Raw genomic sequence first — 19922 nt, forward strand, 5'->3', positions numbered from 1 at the left:
GCAGAAGGGAAATGGGTGACCACCAGGCGGAGCAGTAGAAGCAGGCAGGTAGTGCAGGGGACCCCTGTGGCCATCCCCCTTTCAAACAGGTATACCAATTTGGATACTGTTGAGGGGGATGACTCACCAGAGGAAGGCAGCAGCAGCCAACTTCCTGGCACCGGGGGTGCTTCTGCTGCTCAGGAAGGGAGGAAAAAGAACGGGAGAGCAATAGTGGTAGGGGATTCTATTGTAAGGGGAACAGATAGATGGTTCTGTGGCCATAGACGTGACTCCAGGATGGTTTGTTGCCTCCCTGGTGCCAGGGTCAAGGATGTCACTGAACGGCTGCAGGGCATTCTGAAGGGGGAGGGTGAACAGGCAGAGGTCGTGGTTCACATTGGGACCAACGACATAGGTAGGAAGAGGGATGAGGTCCTGCAACAAGAATTTAGGGAGCTAGGTAGCAGATTAAAGAGCAGGACCTCAAAGGTTGTAATCTCTGGATTACTCCCGGTGCCACGTGCTAGTGAGTATAGGAATAGGAGGATAAAGCAGATGAATGCGTGGCTAAAGAGTTGGTGCAGGAGGGAGGGCTTTAGTTTCCTGGATCACTGGGCCTGCTTCTGGGGAAGGTGGGACTTGTACAAGTCGGACCGGTTGCACCTGAACCAGAGCGGGACAAATATCCTTGCGGGGAGGTTTGCTAGCACTGTTCGGGGGGGTTTAAACTAAAATGGCAGGGGGTTTGGAACCTGAGCAGGGAGACAGAGGAAAGGAAAACAGGGATAAAAGCAAAAGATAGGAAGGAGAAAAACAAAAGTGGCAGTCAGAGAAATCAACAGTTTAAATCAAACGTGGCCACAGTAAATAATAATTCTAATAGGTCTAAGAGCGCTAAAAAAACAAGCCTGAAGGCTTTGTGTCTTAATGCAAGGAGCATTTGTAATAAGGTGGATGAATTGGCTGCGCAAATAGAGGTAAACGAATACGATTTGGTTGGGATTACAGAAACGTGGCTCAAGGATGGCCAAGACTGGGAACTCAACATCCAGGGGTATTCGATATTCAGTAAAGATAGGCAAAAAGGAAAGGGAGGTGGGGTAGCATTACTGGTTAAAGAAGGGGTTAATACAATTGTAATGAAGGATATTAGCTCTGATGATGTGGAATCTGTATGGGTAGAATTGAGAAATACTAAGGGGGAAAAAATATTAGTGGGAGTGGTATATAGACCTCCAAACAGTAAGGTGGAGGTTGGGGATGGCATTAAAAGGGAAATTAAAGAAGCGTGCAATAAGGGCACAGTAGTCATCATGGGTGACTTTAATCTACATATAGATTAGGCTAACCAAATTAGTAACAATACTGTGGAGGAGGAATTCCTGGAGTGTTTACGGGATGGTTTCCTGGACCAATGTGTCGAGGAACCAACCAGAGATCAGGCCATCTTAGACTGGGTATTATGTAACGAGAAAGGATTAATTAGCAATCTTGTTGTACGAGGCCCCTTGGGTCGGAGCGATCATAATATGATCGAATTCTTCATTAAGATGGAGAATGAAGTAGTTGACTCAGAGACAAGGGTCCTCAATTTAAATAAAGGAAACTACGATGGTCTGAGGAGCGAGTTGGGTAGGATTGAGTGGGGAATGGCGCTCAAAGGGTTGACGGTGGATAGGCAATGGCAAACATTCAAAGACCGAATGGATGAGCTACAGAATTTGCTCATCCCAGTTTGGCATAAAAATAAAACAAAAAAGGTGACTCAACCGTGGCTAACAAGGGAAATTAGGGATAGCATAAGATCCAAGGAGAGGACATATAAATTGGCTAGAAAAAGCAATAATCCTGAGGATTGGGAGCAGTTTAGGAGTCAACAAAGGAGGACAAAGGGATTAATTAAGAAAGGGAAAATAGAATATGAGAGTAAGCTTGCAAGGAACATAAAAACTGACTGTAAAAGCTTTTATAGATATGTGAAGAGAAAAAGATTGGTGAAGTCAAGCGTAGGTCCCTTACAGTCAGAATCAGGGGAATTTATAATGGGAAACAAGGAAATGGCAGACCAACTAAATACATACTTTGGTTCTGTCTTCACAAAGGAGGACACAAATAACCTCCCAGAGATGCCGGGGAACATAGGGTCTGATGAAAGAGAGGAACTGAAAGAAATCAGTATTTGTAGGAAAATGGTGTTAGGAAAATTGATGGGACTGAAGGCCGATAAATCCCTAGGGCCTGATGGTCTACATCCCAGGGTACTTAAGGAAGTGGCCCTAGAGATAGTAGATGCATTACTGGTCATCTTCCAGAACTCGATAGACTCTGGAACGGTACCCATGGATTGGAGGGTAGCTAATGTTACCCCACTATTCAAAAAAGGTGGTAGAGAAAAAGTGGGGAATTATAGACCGGTAAGCCTGACATTGGTAGTGGGGAAAATGCTAGAGTCTATTATAAAAGATGTAATAGCCGAGCATTTGGAAAGCAGTGACAGGATCGGACAAAGTCAACATGGATTTACAAAAGGTAAATCAAGCTTGACTAATCTACTGGAATTTTTTGAGGATGTAACTGGTAAAATAAATAAGGGAGAACCAGTGGATGTGGTGTATTTGGACTTTCAGAAGGCTTTCGATAAGGTCCCACATAAGAGATTAGCGTGCAAAATTAAGGCACATGGGATTGGGGGCAAGGTATTGACTTGGATAGAGAACTGGTTGGCGGACAGAAAGCAAAGAGTTGGAATAAACGGGTCATTTTCCGAGTGGCAGGTAGTGACTAGTGGGGTACCGCAAGGATCGGCCCTAGGACCCCAACTGTTCACAATATATATTAATGATCTGGACGAGGGAATTGGATGTAATATCTCCAAATTTGCAGACGACACAAAGCTTGGCGGGAGGGTAAGCTGCGAGGAGGATGTCGGGAAACTCCAGTACGATTTGGACAGGTTGGGTGATTGGGCAGAAACATGGCAAATGCACTATAATGTGGATAAATGTGAGGTTATCCACTTTGGTGGCAAAAACAGGAAGGCAGATTATTATTTGAATGGCAATAGATTGGGAGAAGGGGAAGTGCAAAGAGACCTGGGTGTCCTTGTGCACCAGTCGCTGAAGGTATGCATGCAGGTGCAGCAGGTGGTTAAGAAGGCAAATGGTATGTTGGCCTTCGTAGCAAGAGGGTTCGAGTACAGGAACAAGGATGTCTTGCTACAGTTGTACAGGGCCTTGGTGAGACCGCACCTTGAGTATTGTGTGCAGTTTTGGTCACCTTACCTGAGGAAGGACATTCTTGCCATGGAGGGAGTGCAGCGAAGATTCACCAGGCTGATACCTGGGATGGCAGGAATGATGTATGAGGAGAGATTGTGTCGATTGGGCTTATACACACTGGAGTTTAGAAGATTGAGAGGGGATCTCATCGAAACCTATATAATTCTGTCAGGTCTGGACAGACTAGATGCAGGAAGGATGTTTCTGATGGCCGGGGAGTCCAGAACCAGGGGTCATAGTCTAAGGATAAGGGATAAGCCATTTAGGATTGAAATGAGGAGGACTTTCTTCACCCAGAGAGTGGTGAACCTTTGGAATTCTCTGCCACAGAGGGCGGTGGAGGTTAGTTCATTAAATATATTCAAGAAAGAGTTGGATATATTTCTTGAGGCTAAAGGGATCAAGGGATATGAGGAGAAGGCAGGGACAGGGTACTGAATTTGGATGATCAGCCATGATCACATGGAATGGCGGAGCAGGCTCGAAGGGCCGAATGGCCTACTCCTGCTCCTATCTTCTATGTTTCTATGTTTCTATGTACAAGGACACCCAGGTCCCTCTGAATGCAAACATTTCCCAGTCTCCTCCCATTCAAAAAATATTATGCTTTTTTGTTTTTCCTACCAAAGTGGATAACTTCACACTTCCCCACATTGTATTCCATTTGCCTTGTTCTTGCCCCTTCAGTCAACCTGTCTATATCTCTCTGCAGCCTCTTTGCATCCTCCTCACAGCTTACTTTCCCACCTAACTTTATATCATCAGCAAACTTGGCTACATTACACTCAGTCCCTTCATCTAAGTCGGTAATATAGATTGTAAATAGCTGAGGCCCAAGCACTGATCCTTGTGGTACCCCGCTGGTTACAGCCTGGCAACCCGAAAAAGTCCCGTTTATTCCCACTCTCCGTTTTCTGTCTATTAACCAATCCTCAATCCATGCAAATATATTACTTCCAATCCCATGACTCCTAATTTGTGTAATAACCTCTTGTGTGGCACCTTATCGAATGCTTTTTGAAAATCCAAATGTACTACAATCTCTGATTCCCCCTTATCCATCCTATTAGTTACATCTTCAAAAAACTCTAACAGATTTGTCAAACACAATTTTCCTTTTATAAAACCATGTTGACTGTGTCTAATCATATTACGATTTTCTAAGTGCCCTGTTACCACGTCCCCAATAATAGATTCTAGCATTTTGCCTACTATTGATGTCAGGCTAACTGGCCCATAGTTCCCCATTTTCCCTCTTCCTCCTTTCTTAAATAGCGGGGTTATGTTTGCTACCTTCCAATCCTTGTGGACTGTTCTAGAATCTAGGGAATTCTGGAAGATTAATACCAGTGCATCCATTATCTCAGCATCTACCTCTTTTAAAACCCTCGGATGCAGGTCCTCAAGTCCAGGGGATTTGTCGCCACTTATTCTCATTCATTTCTCCATCACTATGTCTTTACTTATACTGATTTCTTTAAGTTCCTCATTCTCTCTAGACCCTTGGTTCCCCATTATTGCCAGAGTGTTTTTTGTGTCTTCTACTGTGAAGACAGATACAAAGTATTTGTTTAATGTCTCTGCCATTTCCTTGTTGCCCATTATAATTTCTCCTGTCTCTGCCTCTAATGGGCCCACGTTTACTTTCACTCATCGCTTCCTATTAACATACCTATAGAAACGTTTACCATCTGTTTTTATGTCTCTTGCTAATTTACTGTCATATTCATTTTTATCTTTCCTGATCAATTTCTTGGTCCTCCTTTGCCGAATTCTAAAGTCTTCCCGATCCTCAGGCTTACTAATCCTTCTGGCAACATTGGGCCTGAACTTGCGATCGGAGGCTTCCCGTGGGCAGATGCCTCCGATCATCAAATTTTCTACGCATTTACCTGGTGGTCCGAGAGATATGGAGGCTTGCGATCCTGGGCTTCTCCTGGTAGAAATGCGTAGAGGCCCATGTATCCCAGGGGCGCATGCGGTTCGCAAGCACCCCTGTGATCACGTGGGCCAGCCCAACCAATGAAAGAAGGGTACATACGGAACTGTTATAAGTATGAATGGGGATAACTTAAAAAATACACAACACATCAAATAATATATTTTTTAATTACATATATAAAAAATAATTAAAATGACATTTAATTAAATATTTTAAACAAAAACTTAAATTTTTTGAAAAAAAAAGTATATGTTTTAATGGGGCTAAAAATAAACTTACCTCATTGGACAGGGTTTTTAATGTATAAGTGAGTAATAAAATTTTATTTTTCTATTTTTTAAAACTCTTATGCTGGTAAAAGCAGACCTTACACCTGCTTTTACCAGGCGTAAGAATTCCACGACCTTTCAGCGGGCGGAAGTTGGGCAAATAGCGCAACTCTCCACCCACAGAGGCTCTTTTCCTGGGGATGCGGAGGATCTGTCAAGAAGATTCTTGACAGATCGCAAGTGCCGGGTTTCAGCACATGCGCTTTGCAGGCCTAAACCCGGAACTTGTGCATGCACAACTCATACGCACCCATAGGGTTGCAAAATACAGCCCATTATAAGCCTCTTCCTTTGATACATAGATACATAGATACATAGAAGATAGGAGCAGGAGTAGGCCATTCGGCCCTTCGTGCCTGCTCCGCCATTTAATGAGATCATGGCTGATCCTTTAATTCAGTATCCCGTCCCCGCCTTCTCTCCGTAACCCTTAACCCCTTTTGCCCGTAGAAATATATCTAATTCCCTCTTAAATATATTTAATGAGCTGGCGTACACTGCCCTCTGTGGCAATGAGTTCCACAGGTTCACCACTCTCTGAGTGAAGAAATTCCCCCTCATCTCTGTCCTAAATGGTTTAGCCCTTATCCTTAAATTATGTCCTCTAGTTCTGTTCTCACCCGCCAAGGGAAACATTCCTTCTGCATCCAGTCTGTCTAGACCTGTCAGAATTTTATACACTTCTATGAGGTCCCCTCTCAATCTTCTAAACTCCAGTGTGTACATCCCTAAACTACATAGTCTCTCCTCATAGGTCATTCCCGCCATTCCTGGTATCAGCCTGGTGAATCGCCGCTGCACCCCCTCCATGGCAAGAACATCCTTCCTCAGATGAGGCGACCAAAACTGTACACAGTACTCGAGGTGTGGTCTCACCAGTGCCCTGTACAGCTGCAGCAAGGTATCCCTGTTCCTGTATTCTAACCCTTTTGCTATGAAGGCCAGCATACCGTTTGCCTTCTTGACCGCCTGTTGCACCTGCATGCTCGCCTTCAGTGACTGGTGTACAAGAACACCCAGGTCTCTCTGTACTTCCCCCTCTCCCAATCTATTGCCATTTAAATAATAATTTGCCCTCCCGTTCCTGCACCCAAGGTGGATAACTTCGCACTTGTCCACATTATAGTGCATCTGCCATTTATCCGCCCAATCGCCCAGTCTGTCCAAATCGCTCTGGAGCTTCCTGGTCTCTTCCTCTGAGCCCACCCCACCTCCTAGTTTAGTGTCGTCTGCAAATTTGGAAATGCTGCATCCGACTCCCTGATCCAGGTCATTAATGTAAATTGTGAACAGCTGGGGGCCCAGGACAGATCCCTGTGGTACCCCACTTGTTACTGCCTGCCATTCAGAAAATGAGCCGTTTATTCCAACTCTCTGTTTTCTATCTGACAGCCAGTTCCCTATCCACGCCAAAACTTTCCCCTTTATCCCATGAGCCTCAATTTTCCATGCTAATCTTTTATGTGGGACCTTATCGAAGGCCTTTTGGAAGTCCAGGTACACCACATCTACTGGCTCTCCCCCATCTATTCTACCAGTTACTCCCTCAAAAAATTCCAATAGATTAGTCAAGCACGATTTACCCTTTGTAAATCCATGTTGACTCTGTCCTATCCTGTCCCCATTTGCTAAGTGCTCCGCTATTTCATCCTTAATGATGGACTCCAGCATTTTGCCCACAACTGATGTAAGGCTTACAGGTCTGTAATTACCTGCTTTTTCCCTACCCCCCTTTTTGAATAGTGGGGTAACGTTAGCTACCCTCCAATCCATCGGCACTGTTCCCGAGTCTAATGAATTCTGAAAAATCATCCTTAGTGCATCCGCTATCTCTAGGGCCACCTCCTTCAGTACCCTAGGATGCATGTTATCAGGCCCTGGGGATTTGTCCACCTTCAATCCCTTTAGCTTCCTTAACACCATATCCTTAGAGATATTGATTTGCGTCAGTTCCTCCTTTGCCAATGTCCCTATTTTTCCCGATATCCCAGGGAGGTTTTTTGTGTCTTCCTTCGTAAAGACTGACCCAAAGTATGCATTTAGTTGATCTGCCATTTCCTTATTTCCCATTATATATTCCCCCGTATCTGACTGCAATGGACCAACTTTGGTTTTCACCAGTCTTTTCCTTTTGATATATTTATAAAAGCTTTTGGAGTTAGTTTTTATATTTTCCGCCAGCTTGTTTTCGTAAGCTATTTTGCCCCTCTTGATCATGCCCTTTGCCCTCCTTTGCTCTATCTTAAACTGTTCCCAATCTTCCGCTCTGGCGCTTTTTTTGGCTATTTTATACGCCCTATCTTTGGATTTTATGATCTAATACTATCTTTAACTTCTCTTGTGTTAGCCATGGTTGGATCACTTTTCCTGTGGGGTTTTTGTGCCTTAAAGAAATGTATATTTGTTGTAAATTATGTATGAATTTTTTAAATGCTAGCCATTGCTTGTCTACCGTCATACCTTTCAATGTAGTTTCCCAATCTACCTTAGCCAACTCGCCCCTCAGACCTACGTAGTTTGCTTTGTTTAAATCACTTTCAAAAGCAATGGCCCAGAAATTCGGGTCTCCACGGGTGAGTACGTATGGGGTACTCACCCGTAAGCCCAATGGAAGTGCCGGTTTCCTGCATGCACTGCGCATGCGCGGGAAACCGGAACTTCCGTTCCCTTGAAAGAAGGGGTTCAGAGGTGGAACGCGGGAGAGGCAGCGCGTGCGCATCAAACTTACGTTTTTTTCCAGGTTTTACCGGGAGGGTAAGTCTCCAGGAGTTACACATATAAAAAGCAGGCACAAGGCCTGCATTTAACAAGGTAAGTGGTGAATTAAGTAAAATTGAAACATTTTTCTACAGGTTTATTATTTTTAAATACTTTAAAGAAAGGTAAGTTTATTTTTAGCCCCGTTAGAAAATCTAATTAATTTTTTCAAAAATTTAAATTATTGTTTAAAATAGTTATTTTATATAATTTAAACTTATTTTTAAAATGTGATGTTTTTTAAAAATTTATTTGAAGTTTTAGTGATTTTTGGGGCTTATAGTATTTATGGTTTTGATAGCTCTTCCTGTCAATTTTATGAATGGGCATTTCCCTGCTACCATTGGCTCTCCATGGCCCACGTGATCCCAGGGGACGCATCGAACTAACTGCGCCCCTGGGATACGCAAGCACTGGGCGCCGGCAGTTGGAGCAGGCTCAGGATCGGAATCCCACGCGGGCCCACAGCTCAACGGCCGGCGCGCTAGATAAGTGCAGGTTGGAGGCTTACTCCTGTGGGAAGCCCCTGGCCCAAATTTCTGGCCCATTATGGTCACTCTCTCCTAAAGGCCCCTTTACTACAAGGTTATTAATTAACCCTTTCTCATTGCACAATACTAGATCTAAAATAACCTGTTCCCTAGTTGGTTCCGCAACATACTCTACCAGAAAACTATCTTGTATACTTTCCATTAACTCTTCCTCCACACTATTACTGCAAATTTGGGTTGCCCAGTCTATATAATTATTAAAGTTCCCCCATGATTACTGTATTACCTTGATACATGCTCCTCTAATTTACTGATTTATACTCTGCCCTACATTACAACTACTGTTTGGGGGCCTATAGACAACTCCCACCAATGTTTTCTGCCCCTTGCTGATTCTTAGCTCCACCCAAACCGATTCTACTTCTTGGTTTTACCAGCCAAGATCCTTTCTCTCTACTGTCTTTATCCCATCCTTTACTATCAGGGCTGCCCCGCCTCCTTTTCAATTTTGCCTATCTCTTCTAAAAGTTAAGTATCCTGGAATATTTAGTTCCCAACCTTGGTCACTTTGCAACCACGTCTCCGTAATGTCTATTAGATCAAACCTATCAATTCTATCTGCGCTATTAATTCATCTACTTTGTTGTGAATGCTTTGCGCATTCAGATATAGTGCCTTTAGCATTGTCTTTTTTCTATTTTTCCCCTGATGACACGTTAGTCACTGATGCCCTATTACCTTTGTTACTCTCTCTGTCCCTTCCTGACCCACTCTGCTTATTTTTACCCAAAACTCTGCTCTGCTCTCGAGCCTTGACATTTCTCTCGCTGCTTTTAAATTTACTCTTTCCTGAATCCTCCCACCCCCCCCCCCCCGTAATAATAATAAATAACTTCCGGAGGAAGTTATGTGCACATCACTTCCTGTGAACTGTGAACTGTGAACTCTGTGCATACATCACTTCCTGTGCATACGTCACTTCCTGTGTTTGGACTAGTATAAATACTGAACTGCTCAGTATAGTAAAAGGGCTTCTCCTAGAGGCATGGTGAAGACCGCTCTTGTATATAGTAGAATTATAAGTTGTTTAAAGCTTACTTTAAAGTTCCTTGATGTGTGAGACTTTTTATTACATCAATTTAAACAACTTAGTATTTACACTCACAAATACTAGACCTTCGGACAAACTCGGAGTTAAGGATCCAGGGAACCACCCATCATGGAAAACATCCTTAAACCTACTCGTCTGGACTTGGACCCAAACGCACCAGCAGCTGGCAGGGTATGGAAGCATTGGTACCGTACTTTTGAGAATTTTCTTGATGAATGTAAAGCGAATGCTTCTACTAAACTGAGGATACTTATCAACTATGTGACCCCAACAGTGTTTGAATATGTTGATGAATGGGATAATTACGATGAGGTGATCCGGGCACTTAAAAAACTATATGCCAAGACCGCAAATGAGGTCTATGCTAGACATCTACTGGCCACAGCCCGACAAGGGCCAGGGGAATCGATTAACGAATTCCTTCAAGAACTTCGCAGGCTCAGCGTAGATTGTAACTTTCAGGCAGCCTCGGCTGAGCTGTACCGCGAAGAAATGATTCATGATGCTTTCATCTGCGGGATTGCCTCTCCATTTATACGCCAGCATCTGCTAGAAAGTAAAACACTTGAGCTACAAAAGGCTTTTGACCTGGCTTGTTCTCTGGATTTGGCAAAGAAAAATGCAGACCTCTATCAGCTGCCCAGATCTTGATCTGCTGCTGTAACTGCAACCAGACGATTCAAGTGGCCTCAGGTGAACCCTATCATGGAGGAATCTAATCCTGATGATAATTCTGATGAAGAAGAGGAGGATGACCCCACTTTAGCAGCCTCTTGGCAATCTAGGAAGGAATGCTTCTTTTGTGGAGATTCTTTTCACCCTAGGAAATTCTGCCCTGCTCGCAATGCGATCTGCAGTCATTGCGATAAAAAGGGACACTTTGCAAAAGTTTGCCAATCAAGAGCCTCTGCGAGGGCCTATCCAGCTAAGGCCTACTGAACTGCCCCAATTAGGGCCTATCAAGATGCTCCGGCTAGGACCTATCAAGCTTCCTCTCGAGCTCTCTCCCGAAGAAGCACACCTAGAGTTTCAGCCACTCTCTGTGCAATCACACCAATTACAGCTGCTTGCCCACAGAACCTGTTTCATGCAGCTACAAAAGTTTCAGTTAATGGGCATACCTTAGATGCCTTAATTGACTCAGGAAGTACTGATAGTTTCATTAGAGAACAGATTGTTGCGAAATTGAAACTACATATCTTCCCATCGGACCAGGCAATTGCAATGGCTCAGTCATCACTTAATACCAGAATCTCCGGCTTTTGTATTATTGATATGACACTTAATGGTCGCATGTATCCCTCCACCCGACTTTCGGTGCTCAAGGACTTATGTAGTGATCTCATCTTAGGGCTGGATTTTCAAAAACAGCATAAGAAACTCACCATTGAGTTCGGCGGATCCAAACCTGGACTTACTATTTCTAATATACTGTCTAAATTACCATTTTGTGCATTATCAGCAGCTTCACTTGATGAACCCTCATTATTTGCCAGTATTCCTCCTCGATGCAAACCAATAATAACGAAATTGTGGCGCTTTAGTCAGGAAGACCAATCTTTTATTGAGGCTGAAATCCCTTGACTTTTAGCAGAGGATATCATCGAACCATGTTCGTCGCCCTGGCGGGCTCAAATCGTTATCGTCAAGAACCCTCTAAAACCTCACAAACAACAACTATGCATTGATTATTCGCAAACCATCAATCAATATACTTACTTGGACGCCTACCCATTGCCACGCATTGATGATATGGTTAATAAACTGGCCGAATACAAAGTGTTCTCAACTTACGATTTGAAAAGTGCCTATCATCAGGTACCCTTGAAGGTCTCAGATAAGCAGTACATGGCCTTTGAGGCTAATGGACGGCTGTATCAATTTCGTCGCCTCCCATTCGGGGTTACTAATGGAGTGGCTGTCTTCCAACGGGCAATGGATGGCCTGGTTAAGCAGGAAAACTTAAGGGACACTTTTCCCTATCTTAATAACATTACTATTGCAGGTCACGATCAACAGGAACACGACGCCAACCTCCAAAAATTTCGGGATGCTCTCCATCACCATAACTTAACTTTGAATGAATCTAAATCTGTTGAGTCGCAACTGACCATCAACAGCCTTGGCTACTGCGTAGGCAATGGTATCATTAAGCCAGACCCAGAAAGACTTCACCCGCTCCAAGAGCTCCCGTCACCTAAGAATCCGGCTTCTTTACGTCGGGCTCTCGGTCTGTTTGCATACTACGCTAAATGGATTCCTCATTTTTCAGACAAAATCCAACCCTTGCTGCATGCTAGATCATTTCCATTGGAAACAGCGGCTGTTGCAGCCTTTAACCTTCTCAAAAAACAGTTGGAGAAAGCGGCTCTTCACTCCATCGATGAGAATCTCCCTTTCATAGTCGAATGTGATGCCTCGGAGGTGGCGATCTCGGCTACTCTAAATCAGGAAGGTCGTCCTGTAGCATTTATGTCCAGGACCTTACAAGGTGCCAAGCTACATTATCCTCCGGTTGAGAAGGAAGCCACAGCCATCATAGAGGCGGTACGGAAGTGGAACCATTTCCTAGCTCGCCAGCACTTTACATTAATCACGGACCAGTGATCAGTCGCCTTCATGCTCGATAATCGAAAACGAACCAAAATTAAGAATAATAAAATACAGCTTTGGAGGATGGAACTGGCCTCTTTTGGTTACACCATTCACTATCGACCTGGCAAGGAGAATGTGGCCCCGGATACCCTCACACGAGCATTCTGCTCCACTATGTCGTCCTCTACTCTCATAGATGTCCATAATGGATTGTGTCATCCTGGTGTTGCGCGCATGCTACATTTCGTACGATCACGGAATCTCCCTTTTTCTACTGGAGATGTAAAGAAAATGTGCTCAGAATGCCGGCTTTGTGCAGAATTAAAACCTCAGTTCTTCCGCCCCTCAGATGGTATGCTCATACACGCAACCCAACCGATGCAACGACTTAGCATCGATTTTAAGGGCCCAGTGCCCTCTTCAACTTGGAACACATATTTGCTCACCATGATTGATGAATATTCACGTTTTCCATTTGCCTTCCCCTGCTCCAATATGCTGGCGTCCACAGTAATCTGCTGCCTTGAGCAGGTATTTTCTCTCTGTGGCATGGCGGCTTACATTCACTCGGATCGGGGTCCATCCTTTATGTCAAGGGAACTCAAGGACTACCTCTCAGAACGGGGAATTGCTACAAGCAAAACGACGCCATATCATCCCATCGGAAATGGGCAGGTAGAGAGGTATAACGGTATCATCTGGAATTCCGTACATCTTGCTTTAAGATCTCGGGGCCTACCAAACCAGCAATGGGAAGCAGTGCTTCCGGATGCATTGCACTCTATACGGTCCCTTCTTTCTACAGCCACAAATTCTACACCTCATGAGCGGTTCTTTGGATTCCAGTGTCGCTCATCTTATGGGACATCCCTCCCGTCATGGCTAACTACTCCTGGACCTGTACTACTCCGAAGATACGTTTGGACATCTAAAAATGACCCTCTCGTAGATGAGGTCGAACTAACCGATGCCTACCCCACCTATGCATACATACGATATCCTGACGGCCGAGAATCTACCGTATCATTACGGGATCTGGCTCCCTGCCCACCAGGACCTAGTGGGACATCGAGTGATGGTATTTTACCAGGAGCCTCTTGGAACCTACCGGGTACCCCTCTCCAGGATCCTGATCTGACACCAACTAGCTTGGTGCCGGTAGAACCCCATACTCAAAGTTGCGACCCTCCCAGTACCGCGCACCAAAGTACTGATCCGCCACAGACCAGCTTTGCACCTCCCTCTGAACAGAGACAGACCGACTCTGCACCTATTGGGGCTCGTACACGAAGCCATGATCTCCCCGACCCTTCACAGGGTAATCCAGGTCACACAGACTCTGACCAATGGCCAACAGCATGTAAGCGGACCAGTGACCCTCTACGACGGGAACCCAAATGGGTGCGACTCTTCCTCGTTCGGCGGCTGCGGAATAAAAGGAAGACCACAGCCTTCTAATCTCGCAGGAGGGAAGAATGTAATAATAATAAATAACTTCCGGAGGAAGTTATGTGCACATCACTTCCTGTGAACTGTGAACTGTGAACTCTGTGCATACATCACTTCCTGTGCATACGTCACTTCCTGTGTTTGGACTAGTATAAACACTGAACTGCTCAGTATAGTAAAAGGGCTTCTCCTAGAGGCATGGTGAAGACCGCTCTTGTATATAGTAGAATTATAAGTTGTTTAAAGCTTACTTTAAAGTTCCTTGATGTGTAAGACTTTTTATTACATCACCCCCCTTCATTAGTTTAAAGTCCTGTCTACTGCTCTAGTTATTCAATTCACCAGGACACTGGTCCCAGCCCGGTTTAAGTGGAGCCCATCCCAACGGAACAGCTCCCTCTTTCCCCAGTACTGGTGCCAGTGACCCAAGAAGCAAAACCCCTGCCACCCACACCATTCTTTCAGCCACGTGTTTAACCTTCTAATCTGCTTATCCCTATGCCAATTAGCGCGTGGCTCAAGTAACAAACCAGAGATTATTACCTTTGAGGTTCTGCCTTTTAATTTGGACCCCAACTCCTCAAAACTCTCTCAGCAGAACCTCATTCCTAGTTCTACCTATGACGTTGGTTCCTACGTGGACCACGGCAACTAAATCCTCCCCTTCCCACTCCAAGTTCTTCTCCAGCCGTGAGGAGTTATCTTTTACCCTAGCACCAGCAGGCAACACAGCCGTAGGTACTCCCTGTCGCGGCTGCAGAGAACAGTATCTATCCCCCTGACTATACTGTCGCCTACCACTATCACATTCCTTTTTACTCCCCCCACTTGAATGGCCTCCTGTACCACGGTGCCGTGGTCAGTTTGCCCATCCTCCCTGCAGTCCTTGTTCTCATCCATACAGGTAGCAAGTACCTCATACTTGTTGGACATGGTATCTCCCTTCCATTTATCTCCTTCCTCCTTTCTTCTACATAACTCCGAGCAGCTCCAAATTGCATCTTTGGATTTGCCCTTTAAATACTGGAGTTGAGATTGCATCATGCGGGCCCTCATCGCCCGCTGTCACTGATTGGACGGGAAACCCAGAGGTAAAATGATAATGAGGTGGCTGCATTAGAAAGCCACTGACAGATGCGCTTAGCATACTTCAGGGTTTCCCACACGACCTTGGATCCCCCGCGCATCTGCAGATTAGCATCGGGGCCTGCATGTCTCAGTGAGGATTCTTCAATCTGATTGGTTGAAAAGATACGTTATTGATTGTCCTGCTCACACATGCCTGTAGAGGGTGCCGGACTGAAAAGGATCTTCAGTAATCATAACTTGCTGCTCAAAAGCCCTGTGGGCAGCTGTAGGCGTAAGGAACAGCGAGCGCCGTTCCTTCGCCGCTGACCGCAAAATCAGGAATATATAACTGACCTGGCAAGAGACAGCCAGACAGCCTGAGCCAGTGAGAGAGACAGAGTGATCCACTGAGAAGATCAGCTTTAGCTGGTGAGATATGAGAGAGAGTGAGAGGATCATCCCATACCCCATATCAACATGATTTTCTTAGCCCAATATCAATGTGATTCTATTCCCCCAATATTGATGTTACTGTGGTTCCTTTAGCCCAATAGCAATGCGATTATATTATATTACCCCAATATTAATATGATAGTCTTACCTCAATGTAGATCTTTATTGCTGTGGAACATGTTACTCCTGATTGGCCACAAATAACATTTTCAGATACAATCTTGAAATTTGGATGTGTTTCATTTGCACAACATGAGTCCTAAAATCCCCAGATAAGTAAATATAATTGGTTATTTTAAAAAAAAATCACATACCACGAAAAACTGTAAAACCATTTGAAAAATGATAATTCTTGGATTTCCTGTCATATTACCTGAACTAAAGTGTATTCACAGTTGCCAGTGAAGATAAATTTCTTGCCATCAAATGTGGTAACGTGCCCTTCCCCATGGATAACACAAGTCGCAGGGCAGTGCACATTTTCTATGCATTTCCATTTGCCGCTCAGGCAGATACTGTTGAAAAACAGAATAATAATGAAACATCGGCCTGAGCAACTCGGTGAGAAAGCATTACAGTTTTAAGGATTCGTGCCACGTTTACACAGGGCAGACAAGAGGAGGCAGCCCAGTTGTTTTTACTATTAGTTATTAGTAGATAAGGAGAGCCGAGAGAGAAGAGTGTTCCTTGTTCTCAATATGTGTCTACTGGCCTAGTCAGAGGTGTCAACCAATAGATGGGAAACTTAGAATTATGATCATGAGCTAACTGTTAGTGTCTCAGTTCAGCCCTCTGTCGAACAAAAATGTGTAATATTTTAAGATCATGATTATAAAAGTCAATAGGTGCTGAGTGGGACTTCTGGTATTATCCTTGCTTGGGTGGGACAGGCTGAGTAGATGTGTTTGTGTATGACTACCCACTGGAGGCTGCTCATCATATTCCCAGACACACACAGTCGGCCTGCTGTTGGTCAAAGCATCTTCGTGACTGCCATTGGATTCAATATCCACCCCATCCATCACTGGTGTTACGGGATTAGTTTGTCTTCCCTGCACCCTCAGCACCAAAAAGCTCATTATCCTCAGTGATTTCAACTAAACTTAGCACCCTCTCCTCTAACCTCACTCAGTCTCCGTGATATAATGTAACCTGTAAATATATCGCGGTTCCTTCATCGTCGCTGGGTCAAAATCCTGGACCTGTACAAGTCAGACGAGTTACACCTGAACCAGAACGGGACCAACATCCTTGTGGGGAGGTTTGCTAGTGCTGTTGGGGGGTGTGGTTTAAACTAACTTGGCAGGGGGAGGGGATACGGAGTGGAGCTATAGTAGGGGGTGATGCATGGCCAAATATAGAGGAAAAAACAAGTCAGTCTGGAAGGCAGAGCAAATATGTAATGGCACAAGGGAGTATGGCAAGGCTGGATGGCATTTATATTAACGCAAGGAGTCTTGCGAGTAAGGCAGATGAATTGAAGGTGTTGATGAACACATGGGAGTATGATATTGGCCCAGAAATTCGGGTCGGGGGCTTCCCGCGGGTGCAAGTCCCCGACCTGTACTTACCTAGCGCGCCGGCCGTTGAGCTCTGGGCTCCCGTGGAATTCCAATCCTGGGCCTCCTCCAACTGCCGGCACGCAGTGCTTGCATATCCCAGGGGCGCAGTTAGTTCGATGCGTCCCCTGGGATCATGTGGGCCATGGAGAGCCAATGGTAGCAGGGAATGCTTCATTCATAAGTTTGACAGGAAGGGCTGTCTGTAATGATATCAGCAAATAGTGATGGTATTTGTCTGTGTTTGATTACTTATGCCTTACAGCATGTTTGTCTGTGTTTGATTGCTTGTGCCTGAGCAGCAGAGGTCATGTGACACAGACAAGCAGGCTGAGCTTTTTAGTTTTACTTTAGCTGCAGCTCAAGCATGGTGTGTCCTGAAAAGCTGTATGAATTCTTGAACAAACCTTAGATTAAAAGTTATTCTCTTTTATATAAATGTCTCATCATTGAACCCACAAGGAAATCAATACATGGTGTCAGAAGTGGCTCGACTGAAAGAGATGAAGAGAAAAAATCGGAAGTTAGCAACTCGATGGGACAGTGAAAGGAGTTGTGGCAAGTAAGCGAAATCAGCTCTCCACATATTAGCAAGCCAGAAGAGAAAATCGTTACTTACCTTGGAGAATAGCTAATGAAGTGAAAAATGGAAGGTTTACTCCCAACGGCGACGCTTCAGTTGTCAGGTAATGTGGCTGAAAATTGGAGAAGGTTCAAACAACATTTAGAGTTGTATTTAGCGGCAACCGGAGCTGGCGAGAAAAGTGATAAACAGAAATCGTCCGCGTTCTTACATGTAGTGGGTGATGCAGCGCTGGAGGTATATAATAATTTCATATTGCCGTTGATGGAGACAAAATGAAGCTAGATAAAATAATGGAACAGTTTGAGGCCTACTGCATACCTAAACGCAACGTGACCTTTGAGAGGCACAAATTTTTCACATGTGTACAGAAAATCGGCGAGACTATTGATCAGTATGTGACTGAACTGAGAAACCGAAGCAAATCATGTGAATTTGGGGGACTCACAGACTCGCTGATAAAAGACAGACTGGTGTGTGGTATTCCAGATAATGGTCTAAGGGAAAGACTGCTAAGAGAGCAAGATCTAGACCTGGGAAAAGCCATAGCACTATGTAGGGCTACAGAGACTGTGAAGTTGCAGGCAAAGGAGCTGTTCAGTGACAGTAGCTGCAACGTGGATGCAGTGAGAAAGAACGGATACAAACCGTTTAACAAAGAGAGCGCCAATGTGAAAAAAGAGGCGTGGCCAGCAAACGAAAATGAAAGTAGTCGATGCAGTACACAGCATCCACCAAGAAAGAGTCCAGCATATGGTAAAACATGCAATAGATGCAACAAAAACAACCATTATGCCCGTTGCTGTAAGAACCAAGCGCAACAAAGCAAGGTCCATACAGTAGATGAAAGCGAGATAGAGGAATTCTATGTAGATGTGGTGTCTGAAAACAAAAAAGAAGAAAGAGACTGGATGTTGACACTAAAAGTGAACGACATACACATTCCATTTAAATTGGATACTGGAGCACAAGTTAATGTGATATCAGAGACCGATTTTAAGAGAATTAGACCCAGACCAAAGTTACATGGAATACAAGTGAAAGTGACCGGATACTCAGGTACTGATATACCAGTGAAAGGAAAATGCATTGTCAAAGTAACACACAAGGACAGAGAGCACACGCTAGCATTAATCGTGGTGCCAAAGGATTTGCAAGCCATACTAGGTTTAAAAGCCTGTGAGAGACTGAACCTGGTAAAGAGAGTCCTCGTTGTGGAAAGCGAAGGAGAGACAGTCTATGATGAACTCATGAAAGAGTACAAAGACCTATTTAAGGGTCTAAGCTGCATTCCAGGAGAACACACGATCAGAGTAGATAAAAGTATGACACCGGTCATACATCCATGCAGAAAAGTTCCGTTTGCTCTTCAAAAGCAACTGAAGGCAGAGTTGGACAGGATGGAAAGCCTGAACGTGATTCAGAAGATAGATGAGCCAACTGAGTGGGTGAGTTCCCTCGTCGTAGTGGACAAAAAGAATGGAAAGCTCAGAATTTGCCTGGATCCAAGAGATCTAAACAGAGCAATAAAGAGAGAGCACTTCAAGCTTCCTACACGTGAGGAAATCATGGCACAGTTTGCAAATGCAAAATATTTCAGCAAGTTAGATGCATCCTCAGGGTTTTGGCAGATGAAGCTGGATGAAGCAAGTTCAAGACTGTGCACATTCAACACTCTATATGGCAGATACAGATTCCTAAGGTTACCATTTGGCATTGCCTCAGCTCCTGAAGTGTATCACAAGACTATCCATATGATCTATGAGCACCTGGAGGGAGTTGATACATCAATGGATGACATCATAGTATGGGGAACCACGAGAACTGAGCATGACGAGAGACTGAAAAAAGTGCTGGAAGCAACAAGGAAAACAAACCTGAAGCTGAATAGAGAGAAATGCCAGCTCGGGGTGACAGAACTGACATTCGTGGGAGATATCCTTAGCAGTGAGGGCATCAGACCAGATCCCAGAAAGGTGTCCGCCATTGAGAATATGCCAAGGCCACAATGCAAAAAGGACATGCAGAGGTTTAATGGAATGATCAACTACATGGGTAAATTCATACCCAACCTCTCAGAAAAAATAGCACCACTGAGAAGACTAACTGAAAAGAACATAGAATGGGAATGGAATCATGAGCATGAGAAGTCATGGAGCGATCTAAAGAAACTGCTCACAGAGGAACCAGTTCTGAGGTTTTATGACCGAGCGAGACCCATCACGATATCATCAGATGCATCACAGAGTGGGCTCGGTGCCGTTCTTCTGCAACAATATGACTACTGGCAACCTATTGCATATGCATCGCGCTCAATGACAGACG

The 19922-nt window shown here is 44.5% G+C and overlaps 1 long non-coding RNA gene across 1 annotated transcript in view; it reads right to left on the bottom strand.

The window, feature by feature from the left end:
• The window catches only part of LOC147106539 (uncharacterized), a 33688-nt gene extending 17666 nt beyond the window's left edge, over positions 1–16022 (bottom strand). The window contains exons 1-2 of the long non-coding RNA XR_015080946.1: positions 15829–16022; positions 15604–15714 (exon numbers count right to left, since the gene is read on the bottom strand). This is a non-coding gene — a long non-coding RNA (uncharacterized LOC147106539). The remainder of the gene's footprint in view (positions 1–15603; positions 15715–15828) is intronic.
• Positions 16023–19922: the final 3900 nt, after the last annotated feature.

This window comes from Somniosus microcephalus, chromosome 15, assembly GCF_052327205.1.
Source record: "Somniosus microcephalus isolate GS21.2 chromosome 15, FLI_Smic_1.0, whole genome shotgun sequence".
NCBI lineage: Eukaryota > Metazoa > Chordata > Chondrichthyes > Squaliformes > Somniosidae > Somniosus > Somniosus microcephalus.